At 41.2% G+C, this 22,804-nt stretch overlaps 1 protein-coding gene across 5 annotated transcripts in view; it reads left to right on the top strand.

Annotated features, from left to right (window-relative positions):
• The first annotated feature begins 4,116 nt into the window (after positions 1–4,116).
• The window catches only part of KTN1 (kinectin 1), a 111,834-nt gene continuing 93,146 nt past the window's right edge, over positions 4,117–22,804 (top strand). For 4 of the 5 annotated variants that reach the window (XM_043919283.1, XM_043919282.1, XM_043919281.1 and 1 more), the window contains exon 1: positions 4,119–4,246. The gene's annotated coding sequence lies outside the window, so the exon portion shown is untranslated. Of the gene's footprint in view, positions 4,247–22,804 lie in introns of all 5 variants that reach the window. The other variant, XM_043919280.1, reaches the window with a different exon arrangement.

The following is a 22,804-nucleotide window of genomic DNA, read 5'->3' as shown; positions in this document are numbered from 1 at the left end:
GAAAGGTTGAAGATTCAGACAGAAAGAGCACTGCTGATGGACTAAGGTCCCCAAGGAGGCCCAGAGGGCTGACATCCAGAAGTCTGTGTCATGAGAGTTGGCATCCAGAGGAATTATTCTACAGCCTTCACAGACTAACGATTCATAATGGAGCTTGCAGTCTGTTTACTCATTCTCACAAATATATCATTTCCAAAGCAATGTATAGAAGTAACAAAAGGTAGCTTTTAAAAATTGGTGACCTGGATCAAAGGAAATTGGTAAATTGGAGATGTGGTCAGAAACAAATGGAACAAAGCCTGGGAAAGGTTAATTATAGGGCTGTCATAGTACAGGGGGGAGAAACACTGGGCACGGACTGACTGGGATCTCAGAGTTGTCAAGAGGAGCTGAATACAGGCAAGCAAATAGAAGCGTGGTTTAAAAAGCAGGCACTATTCTGTGGGACACATATTTTTGAATGCATGTTTTATATTCAAACACCTGACATGAGGCTGTGCATGTTGCAAATATTGCTGACCTGGTTTGATTTGTTGCTACTAATCTGCCCTCACCAGGTCATGCTCTTAAGAATTATTTGGGCAGGAGTGGTGACGGTTATGCTGAAATAACCATGTTCTCTTACCTGATTCCTCGGGCTGAGGTTCTTCCCTGCAACTTAGCTGCTTGGGGTGAAGCTTGTACAGACAGCAGTGGTGAAAGAGAGCAACTTTTTTTTCCCCTTTGTGTGACTAAGTTGCCTTCATGTTGACCACATTTTAAAATTTAGGGCTTACTGAACAACTAATACTAATTAACTGAGCTAGCGGCTCAGCAATAAGGAATCTGCTTGCCAGTGCAGGAGATGAAGGAGACACACGTTTGATCCCTGGGTCGGGAAGATCCACTGGAGAAGAAAATGGCAACCCACTCCAGTATTCTTGGCTACAGAATCCCACGGGCAGAGGAGCCTGGTGAGTCCATGGGGTGGCAGAGTCTGGACACCACCGAGTGGCTGAGCACACACGCATGCTACAAAAGTAGCTTTACCTCCCTAATCAATCCTGCCCAAGTTTCTCTGCAAAGGCCCCAGTTATGTCTCAGGATTGGACAGGCACAGTGGAAACTCCCTTCTGCTTGAATAAGACTATAAGATTTCTTGCAGCTATTTAGGAATGGAAGAAAGATGTGTTGCTTAACTATTATTGTATAACAAACTATCCAAAAGTCATAAAAAATTAAATACAGTCAGAAATTCAAGCAGGGCTTGGCTGGGTAGTTTTTCTGCTCCATAAAGTACTGACTGGGATCACTTTGTGGTATTTAGCTCGTGGCATGGATGGTCTGGGGTTTCTACAAGTCTACTTTCATATGTTTGGCACCTTGGTGGAGGCAGTTGGAAGGCTGTGCCCAGCTGGTCCTCTCTTCCTCCCCCTGTAGTCTCAAGGCCTTGCCACATGGTCTCCGCAAAGAGGTAGCTGGACTTCTCACATGGCAGCCTAGGGCTTTAAGATCAATGCTTCCAAGAGACAGCAAGTGAAACTGCCTTACAGTCTGGGCCCAGAAATTGACACAGTGTTACTTCTGGCATACCCTGTTGGTCAGGTCAGTCACAGAGCCCCCTCAGAATCAAAAGGAGGGACAATCTACCTCTCCATGCAGAGTGGCAAATGATTCACAGTCACCTTTAGTCTGTTACGAGATAATTTGAATGCCATATGCTTGAAGAGATTTTATGTGAACATGAACAGTGCAGATCTCTGATAAGCAGTGAAGTGCCAGATACTTTGTTAGAATACCTGGTTATTTCTAGATCTGCAGTTGTAGCTGTCTGTATGAACGGCCCCACTCCATTGTTTGGGTGGAAAAGGTGGACCTGGAATCTTGTTTTTACTTTTAGTTCTGTGAAATGCTTCTGTTATAGTTTCTTCTCTGCCATCCCTTCACTGGTGAAGTTGGGGAGATGTAATCTGTTACTCATGTACTACTCAAATCTCTATATAACTCACCACTTCTGGGAAGTCTTCCCTAGCCAAAACAGGAATAGCCTGCTTTCTCCCTGTCTACTAGAGAGATATGTACTGTGCATCTTTAAAGCTTTTCCAAAATTAGAAAAAAGAATTATTACATGTTAAAAATTGGAAGGCACTCTCCAATAAATTGCACTTTGTTAAATAGAGGTGGGGGAATACTCTTTAGTTAACAGTGTTACACTTTATCATTTTCAATAAAATTTATTTTCTAAGTTGTCACAGCTAGATATAGCTCAGATACTGGGAGTGTTAATCCTTTTTAGCAAGTTAGTTGCTGTTTCAGTAACACTGAGGGTAGTAAGCAGCAACCAAGGTTAATTATATGTTCAATTATAGTTAATTATATTTCAAAACTTAGAGGGTAGGTCTTAATTCCTAACAGGGTTTATCATGCATAACATTTCTAATAAATCTTTTTGATTTGATGTGGATAAATATGAAGCTTATAAGAAGGAATAAAGCACCCAGTCACTTCCCTCTTAAAAAGTCAAAATTCAAAAACTCGGAGAAGTTGGAATAGTTGATACATTTACACTTCTTTGTTTCAAACTGCAGAACACAAAAATAAGTGATCCCTGTATATAAAAAGTGGCATATTTGCCTTAAACATGTCTCTAAGCTCGTTTTTTTTCTTATGTACAAGTGTACCTAAAAACTACTGCCTCTAAAATGACCCTGGGGTTTTACAGCAATCATAAAAATTATAGAATTTAAAAATTCTAACCTAAAACCTGCTTTAGTACCAATCAGAGGAAATTAGACGGTGATTGGTAGGCTAATCAAGAGTCCTTAAACTCCTTTTACAGAAATGATATATTTTCCCCTCCCTTTGTAGTAAGAGACTAATGGCTCCTCTCCTCAGTGAAGCTGGATCCTTTATCACAGGCTCAGGAGACAGCCCGAGGCTTAGAGACAGACTGCTTTGAGGACCTTGGAACCGCCGAGGTGCTGAGTAACCCTACTGAGAAAGAAAAAAGAGGAGGCGCTTCCGGAGTTAAAATAAGACAGAATGCATCACTGGAGAACACAGCGGCTGAAGACTAGCAGAATTCTCAACAGCTCAGGCTACCACATACTGTTCAGTTTTCGTTTGTACTTTGGAGGGTCTTTAGAAACCTCTGACAAAAAAATAATTAGAGGTACAGTACCTTTTTAGCCAGTCAATATAAAGGAAACCCTGTCGGTATAGGAACCGTTCTGATGTTCATTACTTAAAAATTGCTCGTTCTCCTTTGTCAGTATGGAGGGGGAGGTGTTAGTGATGAGTCTTAATTTTTTGTATCCCTATCCACTCTCTAAAAGCTTTTGAATTATTTTGAGCGCTCATAACATTTGAGGAGAGTTTGTCGTGTTTTGTGTACGTTCTGGACAATGCCTGGCATTCTGCGAGAAATTGATAAGCAGTAAATAATAAACACATCTCATTCACCAGTGGACCAGAAAGATCGCTGTCATTCTTTTAGCAAAGAGCAAACTAATAAGCAGGAATTCTGGCCAGCCTCTCCTTTCCGTTACAGCTTCCAGTTATTTACCCGGGCTTAATGAATGGCCACCGGCTGGCAGACACAACAGCTTTATAGTATTTGCACACAATTTATTTAGGTCGGTTTAAAAAATTTTCTCTCTCTTTGACGCCAGGGTTGCCCGACGAATTCAGAGAGAAACTCTGGAGACAGAGGGACGGAAGATTTCGTTTTCCAGTGGTTTCCGAGGAGGAATCTGGGACGGGCTGGGTGAAATAGAGTACCATTTGCTTAAGGTTAAAAAAAAAAAAAAGAAATTCCAGTCTGGGGGGCCAGGTGGTGCTTCGGTAGGAGGGCCTTGCAAGACGAAACCAGCTTTGGGGGAAGGACGCGGGGGGTGGGGGGTTCCTGCACGAAGAGAATTCCGCTGTGCCTCGAGCGCCCACCCTCCACCTGGCTGCGGGACGTTATCTCTGGAGAAAAGCCCTGGAATCCCGAGCCCGCCGGACGCTGGGACTTACCCGGGCGCGCGGGAGAGCGCGCGGGGGCCGAGGCGGCGACGCCTGTGCCTTTAAGGGGCCGGTCTCCGGGCACCGCCGGGGCCCAGACGCCGGGACGTGCCGGGGCCGCCCCGCCCCGAAGCCGCCCGTTTCCTGCCGGGCGGCGCGACGGCACCTGAGCAACTGCGGCGGCGGCGACTCGGAGCGGGCGGCCCGGGCTGTAGTGCCGGCGCCGCCGCGTGTTCCCGGTCTCCTTTCCCGGCCGCACAGGGTAAGGGAGAGCAGGCCGCGCCGGGCCCGGGCTCCGACCGCGGGGACCGCGGAGGGGGGAGGGCTGCGCCGGCCGCGGGGTGCCGGGCCGACGGGAGGGCCGCGCCGAGCGGGGGGCGCGGCCGCGGGGTCCCGACACCACCCGCCGCAGCCCCGCCGTAGGCCTCGGGCGCAGGGTCGTCGCCGCCCCCGGGCTCCAGCTTGGGCCCGGCTGCCGTGGCGGGCGGGCTCCGAGGGGCCTCTCGGCCTCACCGGGCCGCCCCGGCCCGACCCCGGTTCCGCCGCGGCGCCTCCTCCGGGGACGTCTCCCGAGGGCGAGGTCGGCGGGAGAGGGCTCTGGGGTGACCGAGGAGCCTATTTTTAGCCAGGCGTGAGGGCCCCCGGGAGGGAAGGCGGATTACCGCCTCCTCGGCCGGTGGACGGAGGGAGCGTGTCCCCAGCGGCGGCCCTGGGCCACGCTTACGCCATGCTGGAATTTCAGCCCTCGCCGCTCTCGGGGTGCTTGGGGAAGCAGCGCTCGTCCGTGCTCAGCCCCCCTCCCGCCGCCCAGTGCTTGTCCCCGGGCCCCGGAGTGGGGCGGTTGAGGATGGGAAAGCGGCGTGAGGGGAGAGTTTGGAAAAATCTGGGGACCGCCCTGGAGAAGGGGGAAGTTATCCTTCCTCTCCCTGAGGGGTGTGTCTTCCTTACGGATTCTCCCTCCCCTCTTCGGTTATCCAACAAGGAGATTTTTGGCTTCGGGGACCTCGGCAGAAAACCAAACCTGCAGCCAAGAGAAGTCGTACGGTAATCAGACGTGGGCAGTGCTGCCCCGCGCGTCGGTGGTGAAGGAGCATGTGTGTACCGGAGACCGGCAGCCCCAGGCGCGGGGAGCGGCATCCTAACCTCGGCTAAGCTGCACCCTGTGTAGATTCAGGAACGGGTTGTTTAATACTAGCTGTTCCTTTTGGGAGGAAGGAGGACTCTTAAGTTCATGGTTGGGCCTATTCCAGGAGAGGATTCCTTAGCGGGTATCTTAATAAGCACTGCTTAAAAAGCTGCAATTGAAGTGAACTGTTCAGAGTTGTGGGGTGTTTTGAGATGCTTTGTGGAAACCCTTGAGAAATTTAGACAACCGTTTTCTGCTAAAGATAAACATCTTGAGGTGAATGAACTAAACACCCTAAATTGTGTAGGACTTCTCTTGAAGTTTGAATTCTTGGTTAATTAGGTGGTTCTTTTCACTACCTCACCTAGCAAGCGAATGGTATCACTGTCTCCAGCTTGGCTGAACTAGTTGCTGCTGAGACTGGTATGATTGTCCCAAGAATAACACCAGAGTACTCTTGAGTTGATCTGCTTTGAGTAGACATGCCTTGCTATAAATACTTCCATATTTAATGTGTTAGCTGAGAAGCACCCCCAGTCTCCGATCCCCCACCTGCTGTTCTTCAAGGCTATAACAAGAAATAACTGGGTTTATTGTTTGTAGATTCTAAGGAAAATTCATTAATTCATCCCTTTCCCCCTGCCTCCAACACTGAATTAGAAATGTCTCTTCTAATTTTGCAGGTTTGAGCAGTGTAACTGTCTCTATCAGGTGCACTTAAAGAGTGAGGCATTCTGTTTACCTTTCTGAGATTCATACTGAAACTTAAAATATAACAAAGCCTGATGAAACTTTTTCTTAAAAATGTTAAGCACTTTAAAATTATAAAGAATATTGAGCATTGTGTAACTGTTATGGGATCAGGGTCAACATTATGAAAAGCCATTAATTTACCATTTTGTTTCCGCTTTAGTTTTTTCTGTATCCTTTAATATCACAGTCTCTTCTGCTTGATGCAGATGTTTTCTTGATTCTCTCACTCCAAGCCTCCTCAGAGTTTATAGGCCTTAATCTGCTTTTAGTAGGGCAAACATTCTAATAATTAGATATTAAATGGTAATCAATATGACATTTATGAAGGACCTGAGGTTAGTGAAGGACAGGGAAGCCTGGCGTGCTGCAGTCCATGTGGTCTCAAAGAGTGGGATGCGACTTAGCGACTGGACAACAACATGCATAAATAAAGTTGAATTTTATTGTTTCCTCTTTGAGTATTTGTGAACATGACTTTGGGTGTTCTAATCTTAAAAAAAAATGTAGTTTATGTACAAAGCACAGGTAAAACATTGGTTTAGATAAGAATAGAAGCTTTTTTCCCCTATAAACAGAAAATTAAGCATAAAGAGGGAAAATCGTTAGTATCATGACTAAGGAGTTTGATGTAACTTAACCGTCTGCATCTGAGCTCTTGAAAGAGAAGAGTAATGGCAGTTTATAACTGTTTGCATGCCAGGCTGTTGAATTGGTGTTTTAAATTTTTTTCCCCCCCCCTCAGCCTTTGAGATAGATTGCAGCGTAAGCCATTTAGGCTCTTAAAATTAATTAATTCTTAAAGTGGTATAGGGTTTTAATTGGATTTATCTTAAAAAGGTAAAATAGGTAAAATAGTATACTTTTTGTTATTTAGTCAATAAGTTGTATCAAATCTTGTCTGACTCTTTTGCAACCTCATGGACTGCAGCCTGCTAGATTCCTCTGTCCATGGGATTTTCCAGGCAAGAATAGTGGAGTGGGTTGCCATTTCCTTCTCCAGGGGATCTTCCTGACCCAGAGATCGAACCGGTGTCTCCTGCTTGGTGGGCAAATTCTTTACCACTGAGCCACCTGGAAAGCCCATACTTATAGTACTAAGAATAATTTCAGTAATGACTCCAATAGAAAACCTGTTATTTCTAGGAAATGTGTAAGAAGAGTTCACTTTTAAAAAAGTTATGATTTTAGTATTTTACCTATCACTTTACTACAGTTAAGAACTTTAACCTAATGTCAAGTTTCAGCAAAGTGATTTGTATACTACATGGGACTTACCACAAAATGAATTGTTTATACTTCCCTTCTTCCAGGGTATTGCTTTTAGGGATTCTCTTCTTACTAATTACTCTGCTTATTTAGTCTTCATGATTCGTCCTCACTCTTGAAGTGCTCAACTCTTGGTTCACTTTACTTTCTATATTCCTCTGGTGATCTCATCCAATGTCATGGCTTTAAATACCTATATGCTGATGGCTTCCATTTTTATATCTCCAGCTCAGACTTAACTCCTGTGTTCTGTAAAACCTATTCTGAATTTCCTTTTGGATGTGAAGTAGTAAACTCAAACTAAAATTGCATGTTCCTCTTTAAACCTGCCTAAGGTATAGTCTGTCTAATCTGTCTTACTAGATGGCAGCTCTGTCCAACATTCAAGTGAAAAGAAAAATGGAATCATCCCTGACTTATTCATACTTGGTATTCTTGGCTCAGTCTTATCTTGAAAATATATCCAGAATCAAGTCACTTCTTACCACCTCCTTTGCTCACTAGGCTAGTCTAAACCAGTCTTCTCTCTTTTCTAGATTTCTGCAGTTAAGCTCCTAGTAGGTTTCTCTGCTTCTGTCTTGCCTGTCTGCAGTCTTTTTCAGCAGAGCAACCAGATCATACCTCTTCTCTCTTCAAAAATCCTGCAGTGACTTCCCATGTGCATCATAAAATCCCAAGTCCTTATGATCTACAAGGTCTTACAGAATCCTCCTACTCTCCCCGTCTCCCCTTACCTTTCCCAAGTTAGCGACTGCTCTGCCTCCTGCTTTTTTGGCTCCAGTCCCACTGACTGTCTTAGGGACTTTATGCTGGTTGTTTCCCCTCCTTGAATCACTTTTTCTGTGAGCTATCTCTGTGACCCATTCACTTGTCTCCTTCATATCTGCTCTTGAAATGTTTTTCAGAAGTCTGCTTTCCTATTTAAAGCTGCACTTCCCTACTTGTGATCCCTGTATCCTGTTCTGTTTTCCATAGCAGTTGTCACCTTCCAGCAAGCTATAAAATTTACTTGTTGATTTTGCTTATTGTCTCTTTTCTCTGCTCCCAGACATACTATAATGTAACCTCTATGAGGACAGGGCTTTTTGTCTGTTTTCTTTGTTGCTCAGTGGTAAAGAATCTGCCTGCCAATGTAGGAGAAATGGGTTCAATCCCTGATTCGGGAAGATCCCCTGGAGAAGGAAATCACAACCCACTCCACTATTCTTGCCTGGGAAATCCCATGGACAGAGGAGCCTGGCGAGCTGCAGTCTATGGGGTTGCAAAAGAGTCAGGCACAACTTAGCAACTGAACAACACCAAGGGTTTAGGGCAGTGCTTGGTACATAACATAATCTCAATGAAGATTTTTTTTAAAGATTTGTTTATTACAAGTGAATTAAAATCTTTATCTCCTGCAGGGTTTTTTTTTTTTTTTTTTACTGTGATGCATATCTCATTTTTGGACACGTGGTTTTCAGTTTGCTCCTTTCCTATGTGCAGACAGAGAGCACAAGAAAAATGGCTGGCAACCTTTAGGAACACCTTGATGGAGGAAGGGATGTTGGAGTGTGGTGGAGACCGTCTTACCTGTCCCATGTGATTAGGATCATTGGTTAGGTCATTTAAAAAGTTGGTTAAAGCAAGAACTCAAGGTATCTGTGCACTTGGTTTTAACTTGAAGCAGTTACTTTTATTTGCATCTCATTTTATTTGGATCAGTCTCTTGTCTTTGAGTAGAGGTCTCCTGTTCTTTTTTCTATACATCATATCCTAAGAGCATTGTCTATGATTTCTAGTATTGTTTCTTTTTTAAAAAAGTAAAATGAAACTTTCAAACTTACAAATTATTCTAGGTTTTTCCAGTCCTTATTAAAGGCTTCCAAAGGATTTGACTTAGTTTTGTAGAAATGAAAGCTTGATGTTTATTCTGTCATTTAATCGATTTGTAGAAATAAAATATATAAGTGAGTAAGTTGTTAGCCAGAGCATTTAGCTTTCTGTAGACACTATCCCCTGTGTCTACACAGGGGGACAAATGTCATTTAATCCAGTGAGAGGTCCTTTAAGATAGCTTCTATATTGAGTAGTTTTCACAGGATCCTAGCTGCCTACCATTACTAGTGGAGAATGTCATTTATCCACATCTCTTTTATTTTGATTCTCAGTGACATCTGCAATTAGTTATCAGAACTTATATGATTTTTAGTAATTACATTGTCTATCAAGAGACTTGATGATGTGCTACATTCTCACTGGAAAATGTGTGATGGTTATTATTTATTCTTATATATGAATCACTTAAGTTGCCAAGGAAACAGTCTGGTCTGAAAGTCAGTAATAACTAGGAGACCTGCAGGTCTTAGACCTTATTAATTCTAATCTTCTATGCAAGTTTCTTATTGCTCAGTTCTTTAATTGTGTAATGTGTGGTGTAAGTGGATAAAGTGTGGGTGCTAGGGAGTCTGAAGAACTTGGGTTTGAATTTGGCTTTGCTTCTTAAAACCACTTACTGTATGTGTAGATTTACCTGCCTGAGACTCATTTGCCTTGCTTATTTTATCTTAGTAGTTGCTACATAAGTGATAGCTAATAATAGAGTGCTTATTTGCTATTTAAGACTTTGTAAATACTTTATGTATAGCATCATATTGATTCCTCTCCACAGCCTTATGAGATAGATGGTATTTGATGGAAACAGTGGAGGCAGGTTAAGTAATTTGTCCAAAGACACAGAGCAAAGAAAAGGAGGAACCTGAATTTGAACTAGATATTCTGACTCTAGAGCCCATTCTCATCCATTGAGCTGTTTTATAAGAATGTTTTCTGGAAAGAAAAGAAACACTGTCCATGTGCAGTTGTCTGTTGTTAGGTATTATAAAGTTGCATTAAGGTTATAAAGATTTCTTTCCCCTGGAGCTAGAGGATTAACTCTGAAAGCTAGTGACTTAAATTTGAGGACCTAAAGTTTTCCAAGGAGAGAAAATAGTAAAAGCTACTTAAAACCAAATGCTATGAAATATTTTATATAGAAAGCAGTACGTAGACTATGATCTTTTTAATTTATAAGAAGTTTTTTCAGTCTTAATTCCTATGTATGTGCATTATGAGTTACTGCCATGTGATCTTGTAGGCATTGCTCAGTGGTTATTTCAGAAAGGCCAACCCTGATCACCAAAATGCATGTCTTTGTCTGAGCTTTATATTTTTCTTCATTGCATTATCAGTTATTACCTAATGTCATAAAGCTGTGACCAACCTAGACAGCATATTAAAAAGCAGAGACATTACTTTGCCAATGAAAGTCCATCTAGTCAAAGCTATGGTTTTTCCAGTAGTCATGTGTGGATGTGAGAGTTGGACTGTAAAGAAAGCTGAGCGCCAAAGAATTGATGCTTTTGAACTGTGGTGTTGGAGAAGACTCTTGAGAGTCCCTTGGACTGCAAGGAGATCCAACCAGTCTATCCTAAAGGAGATCAGTCCTGAATATTCATTGGAAGGACAGATGCTGAAGCTGAAACTCCAATACTTTGGCCACCTGATTCGAAGAACTGACTCATTTGAAAAGACCCTGATGCTGGGAAGGATTGAAGGCAGGAGGAGAAGGGGACGATAGAGGAGGAGATGGTTGGATGGCATCACTGACTCGATGGACATGAGTTTGAGTAAACTCTGGGAGTAGGTGATGGACAGGGAAGCCTGGTGTGCTGCAGTCCATGGGGTTGCAAAGAGTCGGACATGACTGAGTGACTGAACTGAACTGAACTGATAATATATGCTTATTTATTTATTTGTTTGATATCTGCTTCACCTGTAAGAATATAAACTTTATGAGGCAGAAACTTTGTCTTGTTCACCACTGCGAACTATGTTTCTGGTACTTAGGTACTGCTCGCCAGATTTAATTAAAAAAATTAATTTATTTTGATTAGAGGATAAATACTTTACAGTACCGTGATGGTTTTTTGCCATACATCAACATGAATTGGCCGTAGGTAAACATGTGTTCCCCCCCGATCCTGAACTCCCCATTCAACCTCCCTCCCCACCCTATCCCTCTAGATTGTCCCAGAGCACCAGCTTTTGGTGGCGTGCTTCATTCATTGAAAATGAATGAATCTGTTGTCTGATGTTTGAGAATGATTGGGACTCATTGAGCCTTCTGCTTTCCTTGTCATTTGTGCCATCCTCCTTCTCCATTAGCATGATTAGTTGATTTACATGGAATGCCATGTAAAGTGAGACCTCAAGAATAAGGGTTTCAGGTTGACTCTTGGGAGTGGGCTGGAAAATAAAATTTAAAAACGAATTTCAGCAAAAATACTTCTCTGCTTAGTACCAGTTAATCTTATTGATCAGTAAGTTTTCTAAGTGAAATATGTACATAAATTATTTAGTGATTGCATATGTCTAGATCTATTTATCTTTGAAATAAATTTGAACAAGCTACAATGAAAGCTCCCCAGTGTTCTCAATGATGTGGTGTTGAACACTTGTTTCCTTAAATTTAAAAAATCCACACACAGGTTGGATTTATGTGCTTCTGGACTGTACTTGTTTACTTTATTGGGAAATCATGTTTATTTGAAATGTGTTCTATAATTATTTTACATAGTTTTCATAACCTGGATGTCTCAGGTGGCTGAACATGATTTCTGTGAAGTGAATTTATCATGTTTCTCATAACAATTTGGTATTTTCATTTCTGGGTATAGTTTCAGTTACTGTGGTGTATAATCCTTTTTTTGTATTTTTTTTTCTTTCTAAACACTATAAATGGGATTCTTCTGTATGAGTTTATTTGCAACTTCCTTTTCCCCCTCAACTTTATTGTCCTAATATTTTTCTTCCATGTTATATATAACTTTGATTCATTCACTTTCACTTCTACGTGGAATTTCATTGTATGTGTATTTTCTAATTTATTATCTGTTGATGGGTATTTGGGTAGTTTCCAGTCCTCTTTACTGTTATAAGCAATGCTGTTATGAATACCTTGTATGGCTCTGTGGGTGCACTTGCATCTGTACTGTCTCTAGGTGGTTTTAAAAAATTTTTTTGTTTTTACTTACAATAACAAATAACTTTCACATTATGAGACTCAATACATTATCAGATATATACATATATAACTAAGTTTCTTGGGGGAAAAACCCTATGTGTTGCTAGTTCATTTCATTTAAAAGTATGATTGCTAATCAAGACCTAATAAGTTGATTTTTGTTACCTACTAACGTGTTGAGATTAGCAGTTTGAATGAATGTTTCGGACCTTATATCTCGCTTGGAGCAGAACTGCTGAATTGTAGGAGAGGTTCATTTTCAGCTTTAGGTAGTGCTGAGTTGTCTTCCAGTATAATTGTAGTACCAGTTTATTCTCCACATTCTTGCCTATATAGTTGACCCTTGAACATCTTGGGGGGTTAGGGATGCTGACCCTCTGTGCAGTCAAAATTCATCCTATAATTTATAATTGGCCCTCCATATCCCCTGTTCCTCTCAACTGTGGTTTGGCATCTATTGTGTAGTACTGAGGTAGTCACTATTGAAGAAAATCTGTGAATCAGACCCTCACATTTCACCCCCATGTTGTTTAAGGGTCTACCAGACCTAATGATGGTAAATAATGAAGTCAGACAGCCGGTTGGGCATGAATTGACATCTTGTGGGTTTTGCATTTTTGCTTATAGAGTGGAGATGTATTTTCTGAAATTTGCTGGCCATTTTTGTTTCCTTTTCTCAGAAATGACCGTTGGGTTTTTTCCTTTATTTTTTAAAAAATAATTTATTTTTGGTTGTGCTGGGTCTTCGTTGCTGTGCATGGGCTTTCTCTAGTTGTGGTGGGCAGGGCCTGCTCTTGGTTGAGGTGCGTTATCTTCTCCTTGTGGTGGTTTCTCTTGTTGCAGTGCACAGGGCTCTAGGTGCACGGGGCCTGATAGTTGTGGCTCATGTGCTCTAGAGCAAGGGCTCAGTAGTTGAGGTGCACAGGCTTAGTTGCTCTGTGGCATGTGGATCTCCTCGGGCCAGGGATTGAACCTTTGTCCCCTGCATTGGCAGGCAGATTCCTGCCCACTAGGTCTATACAGTCAGGAAAAACAAGACCGGGAGCTGACTGTGGCTCAGATCATGAACTCCTTTTTGCCAAATTCAGACTGAAATTGAAGAAAGTAGGGAAAACCACTAGACCATTCAGGTATGACCTAAATCGAGTCCCTTACAATTATACAGTAGAAGTGAGAAATAGATTTAAGGGACTAGATCTGATAGAGTTCCTGAAGAACTATGGACGGAGGATTGTGACAATGGACAGGAGACAGAGATCAAGACCATCCCCAAGAAAAATGCCAAAAAGCAAAATGGCTGTCTGAGGAGGCCTTACAAATAGCTGTGAAAAGAAGAGAAGCGAAAAGCAAAGGAGAAAAGGAAAGATAACACCCATTTGAATGCAGAGTTCCAAAGAATAGCAAGGAGAGATAAGAAAGCCTTCCTTAGTGATCAGTGCAAAGAAATAGAGGAAAACAATAGAATGGGAATGACTAGACATCTCTTTAAGAAAATCAGAGATACCAGGGGAACATTTCATGCAAAGATGGGCACAATAAAGCATGGAAATGATATGGACCTAACAGAAGCAGAAGATATTAAGAAGATGTGATAAGAATACACAGAAGAATTGTACAAAAAAAATCTTCACGACCCAGATAATCACAATGCTGTGATCACTCACCTAGAGCCAGACATCCTGGAATGTGAATGTCTAGTGGGCCTAGGAAGCATCACTGCGAACAAAGCTAGTGGAGGTGATGGAATTCCAGTTGAGCTATTTCAAATCCTAAAAGATGATGCTGTGAAAGTGCTGCACTCAATATGCCAGCAAATTTGGAAAACTCAGCAGTGGCCCCAGGACTGGAAAAGGTCAGTTTTCATTCCAATCCCTAAGAAAGGCAATGCCAAAGAATGCTCAAACTACCACACAGTTGCACTCATCTCACACGCTAGTAAAGTAATGCTCAAAATTCTCCAAGCCAGGATTCAGCAGTACATGAACTGTGAAATTCCAGATGTTCAGGCTGATTTTGGAAAAGGCAGAGGAACCACAGATCAAATTGCCAACATCTGCTGGATCATTGAAAAAGCAAGAGAGTTCCCAAAAAACATCTGTTCTGCTTTATTGACTATGCCAAAGCATTTGACTGTGTGGATCACAATAAACTGTGAAAAATTCTGAAAGAGATGGGAATACCAGACCACCTGACCTGTCTCCAGAGAAACCTGTATGCAGGTCAGGAAGCAACAGTTAGAACTGGACATGGAACCACAGACTGGTTCCAAATAGGAAAAGGAGTATGTCAAGGCTGTATATTGTCACCCTGCTTATCTAACTTATATGCTGAGTACATCATGAGAAACACTGGGCTAGATGAAGCACAAGCTGGAATCAAGATTGCCGGGAGAAATATCAATAACCTCAGCTATGCAGATGACACCACCCTTAGGGCAGAAGTGAAGAATTAAAGAGCCTCTTGAAAGTGAAAGAGGAGAGTGAAAAAGTTGGCTTAAAGCTCAACATTCAGAAATCTAAGATCATGGCATCCGGTCCCATCACTTCATGGCAAACAGGTGGGGAAACAGTGGCTGACTTTATTTTTTGGGGCTCCAAAATCACTGCAGGTGGTGACTGCAGCCATGAAATTAAAAGACACTTACGCTTTGGAAGGAAAGTTAGGACCAACCTAGACAGCACATTAAAATGCAGAGACATTACTTTGCCAACGAAGGTCTGTCTGGTCAAGGCTATGGTTTTTCCAGTGGTCATGTATGGATGTGAGAGTTGGACTGTAAAGAAAGCTGAGCGCCAAAGAATTGATGCTTTTGAACTGTGCTGTTGGAGAAGACTCTTGAGAGTCCCTTGGACTGCAAGGAGATCCAACCAGTCCATCCTAAAGGAAATCAGTCCTGGGTGTTCATTGGAAGGACTGAGGTTGAAGCTGAAACTGCAGTATTTGGCCACTTCATGCGAAGAGCTGACTCATTGGAAAAGACCCCGATGCTGGGAAAGACTGAAGGCAGGAGGAGAAGGGATGACAGAGATGAGATGGTTGGATGGCATCACTGACTCGATGAACATGAGTTTGAGTAAACTCTGGGAGTTGGTGATGCACAGGGAGGCCTGGCGTGCTGCGGTCCATGGGGTCGCAAAGCGACTGCGCAATGGACTGGACTGAACTGATATCAGGGACTTCCTGTTTTCCTCTCTGATAGGAGGTCTCTATGTTCGGAATCGAGTGTCTCAGGTTGCAAGTGTCTTTCCTCACTTTGTGGTTTGTCTTTTTCATTCTCTTATGGTATCTTTGTTAATAAAAGTTAAACCTTTTAATTTAGTAGAGTTTCTCAGGATTTGTGTTTTATACTTTGTGTCTTGTTTAAGAAACCCTTTTCTACCTCAAGGTTATAAAGATATTCTTGCAGGTTGTCTTAGGAAGTTTAATGTTGCCATTCATATTTCTTTCTCAGGAGTTGATTCTTGTTTTTTCCCTTTTATGCTTCTGCTGTATTTCCTCCAGAATTCCACTGCTGTTCATTTCAGTTTGTTTTTTTAAGTAGTAAAATGTGTGAATTTAGTAGATACTTTTGAAATAAATCTTTGAGTTATTAGTATTATGTGCTGTCCACACCTTGCTTTTAGAATCATAGGTGAATATCATGTAAGAACATTAAGGTATGAATGGTTATCTAGTAAACTTTGAAGTCTTCACTCTCCCCCAACCCCCATATGAAGTTAAAGATTTGTAAACATTTCAGTGATGCCAGTGTTTGCGTGTGGTTTCCTTAAGTTATTAAGGACATTTGTTGTGAAGTAGTATGGTTAGTTATTTTCTTAAAACTGCAGCTGTTTGTGCGTGATATTTAATGGCTTTATTGTAGTGCACTGTGAGTGTAGACCTATTTCTCTGTATCCAGCTTCGAGTATACATACAATCTGAGGAATCAGATCTTTCTTCAGTTTTGGAACATTCTGAGCTCTTTAAATATATTAATAACTCCTATTATTATCAAGTTTCTTCTCCTTTGGTCGACCTATGTTGGAGTCTGTTCGTTTATCCTCTGTGTATTTTAATTGTTCTTTCAGTTTTTTTCTCTTTATTTTTCTATGCCTTATACTAGGGTAGCAGTTTATGTTTTTCTTCTGCTTCTGTCTGGTCTAGAGTTTATTCTGTCTATTGAGCCTACATGGCAGTATTTAAAATTTTCAATTCTTAGATTTGGAATTGCTTTTTCATATACACCTGCCTGTTTCATTAGTCTCTCTTTTGTTTTATAACCTTTTTGCTATTTTGTAAAAAGATTCCTTTATCACTCTGACAGCTTCAACATGTTCAAATTTAAAAATCTTTGTCAGACTGTTACGTAAACTAATACCATCTGGTGTGAATTCATGTTTTTATTGATTTTTTTTCCTCTCCACATTATTAAATTTCTTCCTGTGTTTTGGTTTATTTATTTATTGAGTTCATTTTGACTGGAGTTTTTTTTTTTAAACCTTTTTTCCATCAGTGACCATTTCCATCCCCCACCTCAAAATTATTATTTAACTGTTTCTACCTGGCTCACTCTTCATCTAGTTGCAATCTAGGTTTGTTCTGAAACAGTTAAAAGGAGAAAGCAGGTGTATAGAAGTGTTTCCAAGATGAACATGATTACATGTGGAATCCGAAATATGACACAAATGAACCTATCTATGAAACAGAAACAGAATCAGGGACGTAGAGAATAGATGGGTGGTTGCCAAGGGGGAGGGACTTCCCTGGTGGCTCAGAGTGTAAAGAATCTGCCTGCAGTGTGGGAGGCCCAGGTTTAATCCCTGGATTGGGAAGATCCCCTGGAGAAGGGAATGACAACCGAGTCCAGTATTCTTGCCTGGAGAATCCCATGGACAGAGGAGCCTGGAGGGCTACAGTCCATGGGGTCACAAAGAGTCAGACACAACTAACTCACACACACACACACACACACACACACACACACACACACACACACAGGGGAGGGGCTGGGAGAGGGTTTGATTGGGAGTTTGGGATTAGAAGATATGAACTGATATATATGGAATGGATAAACAACAAGGTCCTATTGTATAGTGCAGGAAACTATCTTCAGTGTCTTTTGATAACCCACATGGAATCTAACAATATGAAAAAGAACGTGTGTATATATTGAGTCACTTTGCTGTACTGCAGTAATCAGCCCAACACTGTAATTCAGTTACACTTCAGTGTAAAAATTAAAACTAAAAAAGGGGACAATGTGAACATCAGTAAAGACAGTAAGGAATTGAAGCTAGTCAAATATTGTATGTTTAATCTTTGAGTTCATAATGCTAAAAATTAAAAAAAGTTGCTGTTGGGCTAGCTCATTATTTTGACAATTTTGATAAGTAAAGAAAAATAAGCATTTATCCTACTTTTCTTATATGAATTGTATCTCAGGGTAGCCAAATAGGTCATAAGAGTTTTTTCCTGTGGATATATTCTGCCTAAGAAAGAAAGAGGCATAGACTTAGAATATCACTGTTTTGCATCTCCTAATGAATAATGTCTAGGCAAAGTTCTCCAGTAGTTGGTAATATCATGGAGACATTGAGGGACTTCCCTGGTGTTCCAGTGGGTGAGATTCTGAGCTCCCAATGCAGGGGACCCAGGTTCTCTCCCTGGTCAGGGAACTAGATCCCATGTGCTGCAGCTAAGAGTTCTCTTGCTGCAACTAAAGATCCCACATGCTTAACAAAAAGAATGAAGTTCCCGCATGCCACAGCTAAGACCTGGTGCAGCCAAGTAAAAAAATGAACTTTTGGAAATGTGCCATGGTGTCTGTGCCTTAGTCTTGCACTGAGGTCATAATCCTAAATCTGATCTAGCCTTTAAATTTAACTACCAATTTATAGAAAATAGAAAATACAAAAACAAAGCAAAAAGTTGTTAACACTGTGGGGATTCCATCAACAAAATTCATACTGAGAATCTCTACAAGAAAACGATCTGATTTTTCCAACCCCAAATTCTGTGGATTACAACTGCTGCTAAGTCGCTTCAGTCGTGTCCGATTCTGTGACCCCACCATGCTCCTCTGTCCCTGGGATTCTCCAGGCAAGAATACTGGAGTGGGTTGCCATTTCCTTCTCCAACGGATTATGAGAAACTGAATAATAAAACAGATACAGGGATGACAAATAAAAGGAGACAAGAAATAAACATTTCTCTCAATACAGAATGACTGAAAAAATATTTACACAGCAGTTGGGGAGATGTGAATACTGGCTTGATATTTGATATTAAGGGATTATTTTTAATTTTAAATTTGCTGTGAGGCTGGATTTTTGCCCTTTTTACTCTCCAGGCTCAGGGCTTCTATAAAGCTATAGCACTGTTACCATAGGTTTTAAGTCTGATTCTTTTTCTTAGATACTCTCCCCTCACCTCCCCCTACAACTGCCCCCTGCTTCTCTTTAAGACTGACAGGTGGGTCTGAGCCTAGCTCCTGTCAACTTTGCTTTTGCCCTGGATCCTGGTGCACATGAGATTTTGTGTGCAGCCTTTAAGAATGAAGTCTTTATTTTCCTCCAGTCCCAGGGGGCTCCTGCAGTTAAGCTCTATTGGCCTTCAAAGCCAAGGGCTCTGGATGGCTCGCCTACCTACTGCCAGAACCTTGACATGGGGCTCAGAACACTTAACTCCTCTGGGAGAACCTTTGCAATACAGTTATTTTCCAGTTTGTGGGTTGCCCACCCAGAATATTATGGGATTTGATTATATCACAACTCTGCTCCTCCCACCAGTCTCATTGTGGTTCCTTCTCTACGCCTTTGGACCGGAGCCCGCCAGGTTCCTCTGTCCATGGAATTTTCCAGGAAAGAATACTGGAGTGGGTAGCCATTCCTTTTTACAGGGGATCTTCCTGACCCAGGGATCAAACCTGGGTCTCTTGCATTGGCAGCAGATTCTTTACTGTCTGAGCCGCCAGGGAAGAAGCCCTTACGTCTTTAGTTATAGAAAACCTTTGTGGGTAGTTGCCAGTTCTTTTCATTGATGGTTGTTCTGCAGGTAGTTGTGAATTTGAATTTGGTGTGCTCATGAGGGTAGGTGAGTTTAGGGTCTTTCTACTCCACCATTTTGCCTGTTTTCCTATAAAATCTTTTTTTTTTTTAATTAAAAAAAATTACATGTTTTGGCTGTGTTGTCTTTGTTGTGACCCATGGGTCTTTTGTTTCCTTGTGTGGGCTCTTTGTTGCAGCTTTCAGGCTTCTCTCTAGTTGTGGCATGTGGACTGTAGAGTGCTGGGCTGAGGTTCTGGAGTTTGTGGGCTCTGTAGTTTGTGGCGTGCGGGCTCTCCAGCTGTGGCCTGAGGGCTCACTAGTTATGGTGTGAGGGTTTAGTTGCCCCGTGAGGTGTGGGATGTTCCCCATCAGAGATTGAACCTGTGTTCCCTGCTTTAGAAGGCGACTTCTTGACCACTGAACCACCAGGGAAGCCCCATCTCTGGTAAAGTCTTAATGAACGCTTTTTGTTTAACTGTTGGGTGGTGGGCGAAGGAAGCCAGCTCTCTTTTCCTCGTGTCAGTGTGGCCACTTCTCCTCCTTAGTTTACCCTTTGCTGACTTGCAGTGTGTAATGTATACAGTCACTCAGTTGTGTTTGACGCTTTGAGACTCTGTGGACTATCTAGCCCACCAGGCTCCTCTCTCCATGAATTTTTCAGGCAAAAATACTGGAGAGGGTTGCCATTTGCGACTTGGACCCCTTAAAAAGTCCCAGTTTTAGGTACCTGTCTCATTTCTACTTCCCCAACTTATAGCCTAGTGTTTCCTGTGATAGTCTTGAGTGGCCATTAATACTTTCAGTTCCTGTTTCATATTCCCTGTCCCCCAGGATTTCCTTTAATTTCCGGAAAACATGTCTATTTCAAAACAAAGCAACTTCTGTTATGTTTAATTGAAAGAGTTTTCACTTCCTATTTAAGAAATGGAGTCCTTAAATTAGCTTTAATATCATGGTTTAATTTATAATTTTAAAATACAGTGAATTCAGTTTAAGCTTGAATTATATTATGAAAATAATATACACACGGTGGAAAAAATGTAAACATTCTGAAAGATTTAAGATGAAAAGTTACCAGACAGGTACCCAGAAGTCACCATAGAGTTAATGGTTTCTGTTGTGTCCTTTCAGGAGCTCTCTAAGCATGTATGAGCATGACTGTGTTACTTGAAAGGGCATTTTCTCTGTATGTAGTAGTGGTAGTGTTAGTTGCTCAGTTGTGTCCTACTCTTTGTGACCCCATGGACTGTGCCTGCCAGGCTCCTCTGTGGAATTCTCGAGGCAAGAATACTGGAGTGGGTTTCCATTTCCTTCTCCAGGGGATCTTCCCCACCCAGGGATCAAAACCTGGGTCTCCTGCATTGTAGGCAGATTCTTTACCATCTGAGCCTTGTGCAACTTGATTTTTATGTGTATTTGGTTTATTTACAATATTTTTGAAGGTCTTGCCACTTTACATGTGAAGCTCTGCTGTAAGGTTATTTAATCATTTCCCTAATGTTGGACATATGGTTCTTTCTAATTTTAAAGTGGCTTTACCAACAGTGAACACTCTTGTTAGTGTGTCTTTGTATTTGTGTGATTACAGTAAGCTACCAGAGAAGGAGTTTTCTCTATTGAAGGGTATGCACTATTCTTATATCTGTCTAGGAGATTGCACTAGATACAATCAAGTTAACACTACGTGGGAATACTGGTTTTCATACTTCCTAGTTCATGCCAAATTTTTTAAATACAGTTTTATTGAGGTATAGTTGATGCACAATGAGCTGCATGTATGTAAGTGTACAATATGATAAATTTTGACACGTGTATGCTGATGAAACCATCACCACAATCAGGATGGTGTACATGTGCGTCATCTCCAAAGTTTCCTCATTCCTGTTTGGTAATCCCTCATTCCCACTTGTTCCTTCCCTGCCAATTTAAGTGGGAAAAGGTAACATTGTTTTAATTTGCATTTCTTTAATATGAGTGAGGTTGCATTAAAGTGTGTGTGTGTGTGTGTGTGTGTGTGTGTGTGTATATATATATATATATATATATTTGTTGGATATCTTTTTCCCCTCTAGGAATCTTGTAAAGGTGTCCTTTAACCTTTCTGTCTTGTGTTCATCTTTTTCTCACATTTTTGGTGATGTTTGTAAGTTAAGGCTACTAGACCTTTGTCTTTTTTGAGTTTAGTCCCTTATTTTTTCCATAAAATCTTTACAGTGTTTTCTGGGTCAGTTTTTCCCTTGATGGCTCTGAGTATTACATGAGACATAGGGAAAAAAAAAAAACCCTTTTACAAACAAAATTATTTTACATGAAAAGAAATACATTTGTCTTCTGGTTTTTCATGGTTTAATTTTTTAACCTTAAAAACTTTGATCCATATATAATTTCATTAGGGGCTTTAAGTTTTTCCCAAAGTGGCTACCATTTGTGCTGATACTATTTATTAAATCATAGATTTACTGATTGATTTGAAATGGCTTTCTGATTTTATACTGAAATTTTCTTATGTATTTGGGGCTTTTTATATTACATTTATTTGGAAGTTTTTGGGCAAGAGGTAAACATTCTTGTTTGCTAGTGAAGTTTTCCAATAGTTCCATTGGAGTTTTTTGAATAGTATTTGACATTCTTGTCTTGTCCTTTACATTTCATCTTTAGTTTGTGAAATGATATTAAGTATTATGTCTTTTTTGGGAATAGGCAAGAATAAATATATTATTTTATCATTTTAGTACCTTCATTGATGAGTGACCTAAGGTGATGCACTTTAGCTTAACACCTTTTAACTTCCCTGGTGCTCAGATGGTAAAGAATCTGTCTGTAGTGCAGAAGACCTGGTTTCAATCCCTAGGTCGGTAAGATCCCCTGGAAAAGGGAATGGCTACCCACTCCAGGATTTTTGCCTGGAGAATTCCAGGACAGGGGAACCTGGCAGGTTATAGTCCGTGGCATCACAAGAGTCAGATGTGAGTGAGTGACGAACACTGTCACTTTAACACCCTAGCAGAACTTTCCTAAAGGATGATAGGGTTTGAAGTATGTTTTCTGTTTGTTGATGAATTTAATCAATACCATGCATCATTTATTAGGATTGCCTTGTGGTAGTGCAGTTGGACACAGTTGATGAGGTTTAGGGTGGTTAGAGGGCCACAAGGAGAAGTTACAGGAGGAAGACTGTGGATCAAAACTAGGAAGAATATTCTAATGTCTTTATAGAAGGAGCTTATAGGAGGTGTTTATTCCTAATAAGCATAAAATTGCTGACCATTCAGCTGGGTGGGTAGTTGAATTAGATGGCCTCTTCCAAGGAGATCTTGTGAAGAAGTAGATTTTAAGACTATATTTTAGGGGAAGGAAGTCTTCTGTATATGGTGTAACTGTGTTACAGATACATCAGTGGTATGAATTTCATGTTCTAATGTTAATTTTTTGAACAATTCTGATGATTTATATTCATCTTTAGAAACTGATTTTATGTATTGATTTGAAATACTAATTATTTAAATGTATTATTAAGTTTCTGGTAGTAAAGTCTAACTTATGATAAGTTAGCTTTCTTTACAGAGTAAACTTTACCAGGTTATTTCCTGCAGATATGTTTTAAAATGA

The sequence above is a fragment of the Cervus elaphus genome, chromosome 12 (genome assembly GCF_910594005.1).
Source record: "Cervus elaphus chromosome 12, mCerEla1.1, whole genome shotgun sequence".
Taxonomy (NCBI): domain Eukaryota; kingdom Metazoa; phylum Chordata; class Mammalia; order Artiodactyla; family Cervidae; genus Cervus; species Cervus elaphus.
The sequence above is the reverse complement of the archived record's forward strand: the minus strand, read 5'-3'. Positions and strand labels throughout refer to the sequence as shown.